The 10962-nt window shown below is 42.7% G+C and overlaps 1 long non-coding RNA gene across 1 annotated transcript; it reads right to left on the minus strand.

The window, feature by feature from the left end:
* Positions 1-277: 277 nt before the first annotated feature.
* LOC138167670 (uncharacterized) lies at positions 278-9458 on the minus strand. The gene is made up of 2 exons (XR_011169943.1): positions 9344-9458; positions 278-2079 (listed from the first exon to the last, which is right to left on the minus strand). It is a non-coding gene; the product is annotated as an uncharacterized lncRNA (long non-coding RNA).
* Between the last annotated feature and the right edge of the window lie 1504 nt (positions 9459-10962).

Below are 10962 nucleotides of genomic sequence, written 5' to 3' on the forward strand. Positions count from 1 at the left end.
CCATCCATCCATCCATCCATCCATCCATCCATCCATCCATCCATCCAACCACCTACTAAAGAAAGCTAAATCTGAAATCAAACATGTTCCCTGTCTCTGTCAATTACATTAGGCATCCAGCTAAAATAAATTTATTCTATTACCTCCAAGAGGGTTCTCATTTCTATTCATTCTTCTTTATTCCCATCATCACTACCCTAGTCCAGGCTTCCATTCCCTCACACATGAACTAATGTAATTTTAATAACAATAATAAATGGTTGAGTCATATGAACTTGTTGATGGAAATGGAGGAGCTTTATGATGGCAATTACAGACCAGGTTACTGCCACCAGAATTATCCTTAAGGGACCTAGACTTAATGATCAGTGTAGATTATACAAAGGAAATGATTAAAAAAATTATGTAACATATCACTTAAGGCTATAAAAATTTATCATCTACTAAATACTTAGCAAAACGTGATTTGTTTGCTAGAAATATGTATACATCAGAACCTCGCTATCTTTCATGGATTCACATATGATAAACCCTCATACTACAAATATAGACTTCAAAATATCCTGAAAGATTCAGTCAATAAAATATACTTGAACTGGACCATCATTACAGACTGAATTATGGCCCACAATTGCCTGGATATCACATCTATCCACAAAAAATGAAAAGCAACTTTAAAAACAGTTGTTGTCATACCAAACACTCATAATACCTAAGCTGTATGGAATGAAAAGCTTTCAAAACATGGAGACCAAGCAGAGGAGATAAAAAACACGTGGTAACAGGAAGAGGTATCTCTCAACCCTTTTGTCCTGTCTGCCACTGGAGGTGCCCTGAAGATGATTTCGTTGAGCCCAAAGAGGAAGAGCTTACATCTCAACACTTTTTATTCAATTAAAAAAAGCTGCTATCTTTATCTGCCTCTGCAAAAGTCCACAGAACTTTAAATATTAAAAAATAATAGCAGATTAGCAACTTGTCCCAAGAGAGTTTTTGTCTCAACTACCTTGAAAATGGTAAGAACAGGATGATAACAAAAATAATAGCAACAACCCATCTACTGACACAGAGAAAAGATGGACTTGGGTGCAAAATGAGACATACACTTTCTGGACACAGCCAATTGGGGAATTTGTTTTGCTTGACTTGTATGTATACACATATATTCATAAATATATATGCACACACAGATACATACATTCGTGCAATGTTTTTAAACAAGGGTTTGTTCTGTTTTTTTCTCCCCCCCTCCCCCACTTGTGGGGAGGGGAGGGCTGGAGGTTGGAAGAGAAGAAATTTTATTTTTGTTAATTAAAAAATTAATTAAAAAAGAAAAATAGTAACACATTTTTCCTTCGTTTTTCTTCCCAACTTTTGTCAGTCTTTGATTCTGCAGTTACAAACGTGGCTTCTTAATAAAACACAAAGTCCGTTAGACAGTGATTTCCTTAAAAACAGGGACTGTTTTTTGCCTTTCCTTGCATCCCCAGCTTCTAGCACACAGAAGGCACTTAATAAGTGCTCATTGACTGACTGACATCGTTTAGATAAGTGTAAAGGGAACCCCAGATTGAGTAAGCTCCCTCTACCAATGCAAACAGATCTGCAACCATTCCGAAACTTCAGGCTTAAGTTGCCAGGGCCTTGAGTCACAAAGCTAGGGGAGGCAGAGGGACTTAAATCAAGACCTTTCCAACACCAAGCCCAGCTCTCTAGCCACTGAGCTAGGCTACATATTAGGTGCCTAACAAATATTGTTGAGTTTGACTTGAATCAGAGACTCTCAGTTGGAAGAGACTTGGGAGGGAGTCTGGGAGGGTGGGGAGAGGATTTGGTTCATCCGATTCATATAAAAGATAACAATGAAAACAATATTCCTACATCTTCAGTGTGGTCACAAATTCATCACTTTGTGGCCAACCCTCTGTTGATGAGGCTCTTTGAAAGTGGCTGGTTTGATCCTCGGAGAGGAAACATGGTCACTTTGATAGCACCATATCGGTAGCTTTCCAGCTTGGTACAGCAGAACCTGCCAGGGGTTGTGGTCCTCTGGTGTAGCCTGGGAGGAACCCTGGTCACCTTCATGCCATGAGAAAGAAGGGAAGAGAGTAAGCATTTATTAAGCACCTACTATGTACCAGGTATGGTACTAAGATCTTTACAAATATTATTGCATTTTCAGTTATTATCTCTATCTCATAACTGCCCTGTGAGTTAGGTGTTATTATTATCTTTATTTAACAGTTGAGAAAAGTGAGGTTAAGTGACTTGCCCAGGGCCACACACCTAGTAATTGTCTTGAGGCCAAATCTGAATTCAGGTCTTCTTGACTCCAGGCCTGGTCCTCTATCCACTTGAACCATCTATCTCTCCAACAAGAAGACATTGGAGTAGGGTTTGTGTCAACACTTCAGAATATCTCATTTCATTTATGAGGGTGTTTAGTGCACCAATGCAGAGCCCAATCCTTGCCCTATTTTGGAGATGTGCCTTTAGGACTAGCTGGGGTCAAAGAAATTCATCCCATTGTGAGGCCTCTCCAGCATCCTTGCCCTTTGCTAACTTGGGCAGCAACAGGCTGTAAGCATCCTTTTCTAGCTTCCTAGGACCTGCCAAGGCTTGCCCTCTACTGGTCATAGGATTAGGGATGTAGAACTGGAAGGAATAGTACAAAAGGAAACAAGTTAGACAGACCAAATGATAGTCACATAGTGAGTAAGTGGCAGAGCTGAGAGCTTCAAACATGTTCCCCTTGTATACCCTGATACCTCCTCAAAATAGAGCCTTTGAGAATCCTAGCATCTACTCCAAACCATGATGTGGCATCATTGGAAGACTTGGAATCACTGATTCCAAGTTGGAAGGGGCTTTAATGGTCATCCAGTCAGACCCTTTCATTTTACAGATAAGGAGACTGAGGCTTGAAAATGTTAAGTGATTTGCCCAAAGTCAGCCAAGAAGTAAGAACTAGTGACTTCAGTGGAGGAAAACTAATAACACTTTATACTTTCAAAGTAATTTTAAAACATAACCTGCTTTGAACCTCACGACCAGCTCAAGAAGTAGATAATGTTAATATTATTTTCACTTCACATGCAATAATAACAGCTGATATTTCTTTAGCAAATGCCAACTGTTAATGTTTGTAAAATGCTTTACATTTTATCATTTGATCCTCAGAAGAATCCTGTAAGTGTCATTATTATCCTCACTTTACATATGAGAAAATAGGGACTCAAAGTAGGTTTAGTGACTTGCCTAAGGTCCCACAGCCAGTAAGTTTCTCAGGGGATATTCCAACTCAGATCTTGGCTCTGAGGCCAATGCTGTGCTGCCTTTCATGATCACTAAATTGGGGTTCAGAGAATTCAAGGCCTCCCAGCTAGGGAACAGCAGACTTTGGACTCACACCCAGCTCTTTTCATTCTAACTCCTAAATGCTCTCTCCCTTATATCACAGTAGCCTCCAGATCTTCCTAACCTACAATTTCTCAGTTTCCAACTCATTCTTCACACTGTTGTCAGGCTAACCTTCCTAGGGCACCACTCTGATCCAGTCATTTCCTTGCTCAACAGCTTCCAATGATTCCTGACTGAATTAGCATATTCCTTGTTCTGAGATTCAAGGACCTAAATGACCTGGTCCCACCCTACCACTCCAACGTTATTTTCCATTATTGCAGGGGTTCTTATCTTGGGGTCTTTGGATAAATTTCAGGAGTCTGAGAACTTGAATAGTGAAATGTTTTTACTTTCTAATTTTCATTTTTTTTGGAGGGGGAAGGCAAGGTAATTGGGGTTAAGTGACTTGCCCAACGTTACACAGCTAGTATATGTGTCAAGTATCGGAGGTTGGATTTGAACTTACGTCCTCCTGATTCCAGGGCTAGTGCTCTATTCACTGTGTCCCCTAGCTGCCCCCATTTTAAAAATTTTACTTCTAGCTTAGATTCAGCATTTCCTTCACTTAGGAATGTAGGCAACAAACATTACTCTGAGAAAATATCTTTCCCCATATGATCCTCATAAGAACCCTGTGAGGCAAGTGCTAATATTATCTCTATTTTACAGAGGAGGAAATGGGGGCTCAAAAGAAGTTTAGTGACCTGCCTAGTGACAGCCAGTTAGTTTCTCAGGGGATATTGCTAGATCTTGGCTGCAAGCCCAGACTGCAAAGGGGTCTAGGACACAAAAGATTTCAACAACTCTTGCCCTAAATCTAATATGGATCCTGTGATGCCCACCTACCTTGTCCAAGAGACTCATTTCTGGAAGTTCTCCAGCTTGTCGATGTTTTGGCACCCCAAACTGAAAATGATATCCCAGATGTGGTCTGACCAGGGCAGGGAAGGGTCCAGGGAGACTCCCACTTGCTTCTTTGTGGGGCTGTGCTTCTTCGAATGTAAACTGAGATCACACTAAGCTTTGGGGGTGGCTTCTTGATGAAGGTTGAGTTTTTGATCCACTAAAACCCCTCAGATCTTTTTCATTTGTCCTTTTGTCATTTTCAGTCATAACCAACTCTTCATGACTTCTTTTGGGGGTTTTGTTGGCAAAGAACCTGCCTGGAGTGGTGGCTTGCCATTTCCTCCACTAGCTCATTTTACAGATGAGGAAAACTGAGGCAAAGGAGGTTAAGTGACTTTCCCAGGGTCACAAAGCTAGTTTCTGAGGCCACATTTGAACTCAGGTCTTCTTGATTTCAGGCCAGGCACTAGATTTTTTTTTTGGACCTTCTATCTATTTCTCCCCTATCTTGTGAAAAATTCTAATTTTTGAGCAATAATCTAAACTTTTACATTGATCTTTGTTTGCATCCATCTTACTAGGTTTGTCTCTATGTTCCAGCTCATCTACATCTTTTTTTTGGATCCTTGGTTGGGTCATACAACTTAATAGCTAACTGTCATAGCTTTAGAACTTCCACACATTTTATAAGCATATGAATCGGTGCCTTCTTTTAATGTTAAATAGCAAAGAGTCAAGGACACCTCACTGGGCACTCCACAAGACAACTCCTTTGCAAATCAATGCAGAGTATTAGTGGGCAGGTTGGTAAAGCCCTTCCTTACTAGTTCATGTAGGCTGGTTGATTATGTAAATGAAAGGAGGTAGAGACACAGCCTCCTTAGGTGGTTGAAGGTACTGAGGGTTCCAAGCTGGGACCAATGGTGCAGAAGGATGATCAGGACCATAATATTCAAAATTTTGGAAAACCACATGACTCTGGGGGTGGCCTTGATTTAAGAGAATAAAAAGCCCACATCGTGGGTGTTTTTGTGTCCCCTCCCACCCATCCAGCCCCCTTTCTTTGTGCCTTGGTCACAAATATGGCTTCTTAACAAAACTCAAAATTCAAGGTCTGTTGGCCTGGCCCTGAGTAAGGAGGATGGCTGGACATGACCTGTTAGAAACTCTTTTTAGTGTAAGGAAAGAGTCAGAAGACCCAAGATTGAAGCCAGACTCTGCCACTTACCACCATGAGCAATTCACTTGACCTCTTGGCCTTGGTTTTGCCCTTCAGTTAAATTAAGGAGCTGAACTGGAGTGACCTCAGAGATAATTATTTATATCCAACTTTCCAGCTCTAAATCTAGGACCCTCCTATAACGATGATGATGCCGAGCCCTGCTGGGTCATCAGTCTCTCCAACCATTTATCTCCTTTTTCTCATTGCTATGGACTGTCCATTCCCAGTCTGTTGTCCAGCAACAGGCCCTTGGTGCAGCCAGACCCAGAAAATCAGCTGCCTTTTGCCTTGAACTACTTTAATGCTTCAACTAAGTTACATGAGTAACAGCAACTCCATGGGTAAGATAATGAGCCAGGGTGATTATTACAGGAGACTTCTTGACAGGTTGGTGGGAGGGAGGCATGCCAAGAATGTGTATATATACATATGAGGATTTCTGCAAAGCATCTGACAGTATCTTGAAATATCTTTGAGGAAATGAAGGAGAGAGAAAGACTGAATGATAGAAAAAGAACAGTTATGTGGGTTTCAGAACTCTTGACTGACCTAACCCAATGAGTTGAGTGTTGATGTGTGGATTGTGTTTGTCTGGAGGGAGGTCTCTACAGTAATAACACACAGCTGTCTTCTGTGTTCCCTTATCAAAGACTGACTAAAGACATAGATGGCTTGCTTATTAAATCTGTGGATGACTAATGGGGATGGTTGATACATTGATGATGGAATTAGGATACAGAAAGATTTCAACAGGATGGAATGAGGCTAAAAGCGGATGATGAAATTTAATAGGAATAATGTAAAGTATTGCACTCAATTCAAATAATCCAATCCACAACTAAAGGATGCAGGAGATGTGGTTAGAAATTGATCAGCCATTAGGAAATCTTATGCTGGGGTCAAAGTCATTTGTGGGGTGCAGAGCAGTGACATAGAGGCCCATCTGATTTCAAACACAGGAGACTTGGGGAGGAAGGACAGAGAAAAAAGGGGGGGCTTTGTGGTACCACAGTGCCAGGGGTGTAGGAGCTGTGACCCAGGGAAGGCAGATATCCAAGAGAAGCTTTGCCCTCCCTTCTCACCTCCTCTTCCTGGCTTCTTTCAGGTCTCAGCTCAGATCTCACCTGTTGTGAGAGACCTTTCCCAGTCCCTCATCTTCCATTACCACCTAATGGATCACCATCACTGTATAAATTCTCTATGTACACAGGTGTTTCTATTTATCTGCCCCATTAAAATGTAAGCTTCTTGACTTTCTTTTATAGTCCTTCCCCTCAGCACAGTCCTTGGCACACAATAAGCACTGTGTTCTTACAGCTTACACAGTAAGCAAAGCTTGTTGGCTGACTGGGTTCTCCTCCTTCCCTCAGGAAGCCAAGTCTTTGGTTGCTTCTCTGGCTGGAAATCAATTCATGTGAAAAAGGTCTAGGTATTTTAATGAATTGTAAGCTCAAAATGTTGTAGTAGCCAAAACCACTGATTTGATCTTAGGGATCATTAATTAAATTAGATAATTAATTATTTAGTAATAATTAATTAATAATTAAATAATTAAAATAATTAAACAAGTATAGCATTCAAAACAAATGAATGAGCTATCCAGCTGCCCTATGACCTGGAGTACTGTATTCAGCTCTGGGTGCCATTTTTATTTTTTGCTTTTTGGAGCGGGGAAGGCTGGGCAATTGGGGTTAGGTGACTTGCCCAAGGTCATATGACTAGTAAGTGTTAAGTTTCTGAGGTTGGATTTGAACTCAGGTCCTCCTGACTCCAGGGCTGGTGCTCTATTCACTGCACCACCTAGCCACCCCACAGGTGCCATTTTTTAAAGAAGGGCTATTGACAAGGTGGAATATGTCCAGTAGAGGGCCTCCAGGATAGTGGTGACTTGAAGCCATGTCATCTGATAAGGTTAAAGAAACTGAGGAGGTATGAGTTGGAGAAAAGAAGACTAGAAAGTGGGAACAGCAGCTGTCTTCAAATATCTGAAAGGCGGTCGTTTAGAAGAAGGATCAGTCTTGTCCTGCTTGGCCAACAGAAGACACAACTAGGAGAAGACCATGGAAGTCACAGGGGAGGCAGATCAGGCTCAGTCTAGGGAAGAGCTTCCTAATAATCAGAACAGACTCCAAATAGAATGGATTGCTTTATGGACTAGCAAGGTCCCCATCACTGGATGCATTTGAGCAGGGGCTGGACGAGTGTTTGTTAGGTATGTTATAGAAGATAACTTTGTGCTGGTGTTGGTTGGTTAGGTGGCTCCTGAGGCTCCTTCCAAGTTTGAGATTCTATGACATCTCCAAGGGGCTTTGACCGGAAACATGCCTGCTTAGCCCAGTATCTGGCATACAGCAAGTGCTTAATAAATGCTTGTTGGCTGGCTTATTACACTAGGTCTTCCTCTCTTCCCTTCCTTGCTCTCTATATGTTAGGTGTATTTGCCCAAAGGGAGGGTACTTCAGATGATGGTCTTCCAATCCTTAGATTTATGGTTCTAAGAATGAATGATTTTAGTTCCATATTAAAAAGACAACCCAGTCTGTGAAGCTAAGCTTCCTTAATCCCAGAGAGTCGTCAACACACATTTATTAAGTGTTTACCGTGAGCCGGGCACTGGGGTTGGCAAGAAAAGCAAAAGCCTGCCTTCTGGGAGCAGAGACAATCAGAGACACTGGTTGAAAGGTCGGGGGGGGGGGGGGGCAGCAGTTAGGGGTGAGGGCAAATTCATCCAGACCTCAGAAAATAGAAAAGAAAACCAGGCTATGGCTGGACACTAGCACTGCCCCCTTTGCCCTTCCACCTAACCCTGCAAACCTCGCTCTCCCAGTCCTGTCCTCCAAACTGGAAACTAGACACTATCGCACCCAAAAGTGACTGCTAGGAAGAGAGCTGACTGATGGTTTTACACTGCCACCTGGTGGCCAGTATGTACAAAGATGAACAAAGGGGTCATTAGACACCATGAGGCGACCAAGGGAGTCAGGTCCCATACAGGTGTAGGAGAGGGTACTGAGGCAAATGACTGGTTCTCCCAGCCTCCCCCATTCACATCTACGGAGAAGTTTTTCCTTATCTCTTCACCAAGGACAGGGCTAGAGTGAAAGGAAGTGCTTTTGGATTACACAACAGGGAAAATGATGATACCTGCCTCTACAGTGAGGGATGTTGAGTGCCAGACTTTGTTGGGAGACCTGGGCTAGAATCTGTCACCCAAGTCTACCTGTGTGATCCTGGGCAAGTCCCCTTCCCTCTTTGGGCATCAGCTTCCCTTCTCTGTAAACTGAAGGGTGGAGGTAACTTCTAAAGTCCTGTGCCATATTCTAAGATTTTAGGAAAGGATTCAGGACATTCTACCACACAGCTCTACAACTTTCCCAAAGCTCCTAGCCAGTCCTTGAAATAAAATGGCCCTGCCTGTGTATTGCATTTCCAGATGGTACTAGAGACAGGAAGGGATTTTCCCCAATGCAGAGGCCTTTTTGGTTGGAATTATATTTCTCAACCCCATCCCTGAAATGCTTTAGAAAGCCTAAATGATGGGGTAGCATTATAGACTCTCTTTCCTACCATCTGGGGAAATAATAATGGCTATCACTTATGTAGTTTAAAGGATTTCAAAATTATATACTGCATAAAGCACTTTACAAACATTATCTTATTTGATTCTCACAACAACTCTGTAAGTTAGATTTTACTCTTATCCACATATTATAGTTGAGGAAAGTGGAGGAAGGCAGCAATTAAATGATTTGTCCAGGGTCACATAGCTAGTAAATGAGGCAATATTTGAGCTCCAAGCAGTATGACACCGAAGTGGTCCCTAAGAAGAAATCCCCTCTCCTCTGCCCCATGTCCCAGGTCCCAGGTCCCTACCGATGGTTGTGATGGTGGAAACAGAGAAGAAGAAGGAGCCTGCTAATTCCCATCGGCCCATGCTGGTAGTGTTGCTGGGGAAGATGACTCCATTCCTGTATTCCCGGATAATGGCCTGTGGGGACAGTAGCCATAGTGATCTCAAGGACTTAAACATTGTAGACCTTCTTTGAGACTATACCCTAGGGTAGGGGTGGGGAACCTGCAGCCTCAGAGCCATATGTGGTCCTCTAGGTCCTCAAGTGTAGCCCTTTGAGTAAATCCAAACTTTAGATGTGAAGTTTAGATTCAGACAAAGGGCCACACTCGAGGACTTGAGGGCCACATGTGGCCTCAAGACTGTAGGTTCCCCACCCCTGCCTAGGGCATGCATCTTTGGCACTCCCACTCTAGATGGGTGAGTATACACACAAACACGCATGACCCACTATTTCTATCTATCCTCAGAACACATTCCATCTGGCAATCCACATTGGCTGTCTTCTTGCTATCTGTCTTACCTGTGTATGTGGTACCTTTTTCTGTGATATGCTGTGTCTGTCTGTCTCTGTCTCTCTGTCCTCCCCCTCCTCTCTGCTTTCCCCTCCCCTTCCCTCACTCTGGGAGCTATAATCAAATCAATACTATCATATTATAACTGGATCTCAAAATTCAGTATGTCTAAAACTCAGTATGTAGCATCCCAAAACCCATTATGTTAAAAACAGAACTTGCTAATTCATTATCTTCCCTTCCCTTCTGAACTTCCCTATGGAAGGTAACCTCCTAGTCCCTCAGGCTTCAACTTCAGTATCATCTTCCACTCTTTCCTCCTTTCCACTCACCCCATATATCCAATCTGTTGCCAGTTTCTGAAATGTTTTACCTTCACAACATCTCTGCTAAGTGCCTACTTTTCTTTTCACTCATATGAGCCCAATGCTAGTTATGGTTCTCACTGCCTCCTGCCTGGACCATTGTACTATCCCTCTAAGTCATCTCCCTGCCTTTTCTCTCTCCACTCAGCCATCCAACTGCTTTGTTGCTTCTTTCTAAAATGCCATGCTATTCCCTTGGTTGTCTGTCCCCCCCCCCCCCAACCTCCACGAGCTCTACCAGCTTCTAATGTCTTCAGAATATAAAATACTCTCTTTGGCATTCGAAGCCTGAACCCGTGCTAAGATCCTGTCTCCAATCTCTCTGATCATGCTACAACAGGTTTGCTCACAGTTCTAGAACAGCCATCCATTTCCATGGCGTTGCAGTGGTTTTCAGAAAAGCATAACACACTTTTAAGTTCAATCTGCATCGCTAACATTTTCTCCATCACTTTCTAAGTCTAGACGATCAACAAAACTATAAATCAAACCCAGAGCTGTAGTGTCTGTGCATTTCCAGGGTATAAATGCTCACACTAAAAATTTAATGATCCCAGGGAGTGGTAGGAGCTGATTACAGTGCACCCTTGGCTGACCCACAAGTCTAGAATGCTTTGCCCTTTCAACTCCACTTCTAAATTTCCCTGGTTTCCTTCAAGGCTCAGTGCCACATTCTGCAGGAGACTTTTCCTGGCTGCTCCTTCCTTCCCCCCCTCCCCCCAACAGCTGCCTGTGCCTTTTCCTCTGAAATGACATTCCCTC

This window comes from Petaurus breviceps, unplaced genomic scaffold (assembly GCF_028583685.1).
Source record: "Petaurus breviceps papuanus isolate PSGF00001 unplaced genomic scaffold, PetGlider_PUasm1.0 277418, whole genome shotgun sequence".
NCBI classification, from domain to species: domain Eukaryota; kingdom Metazoa; phylum Chordata; class Mammalia; order Diprotodontia; family Petauridae; genus Petaurus; species Petaurus breviceps.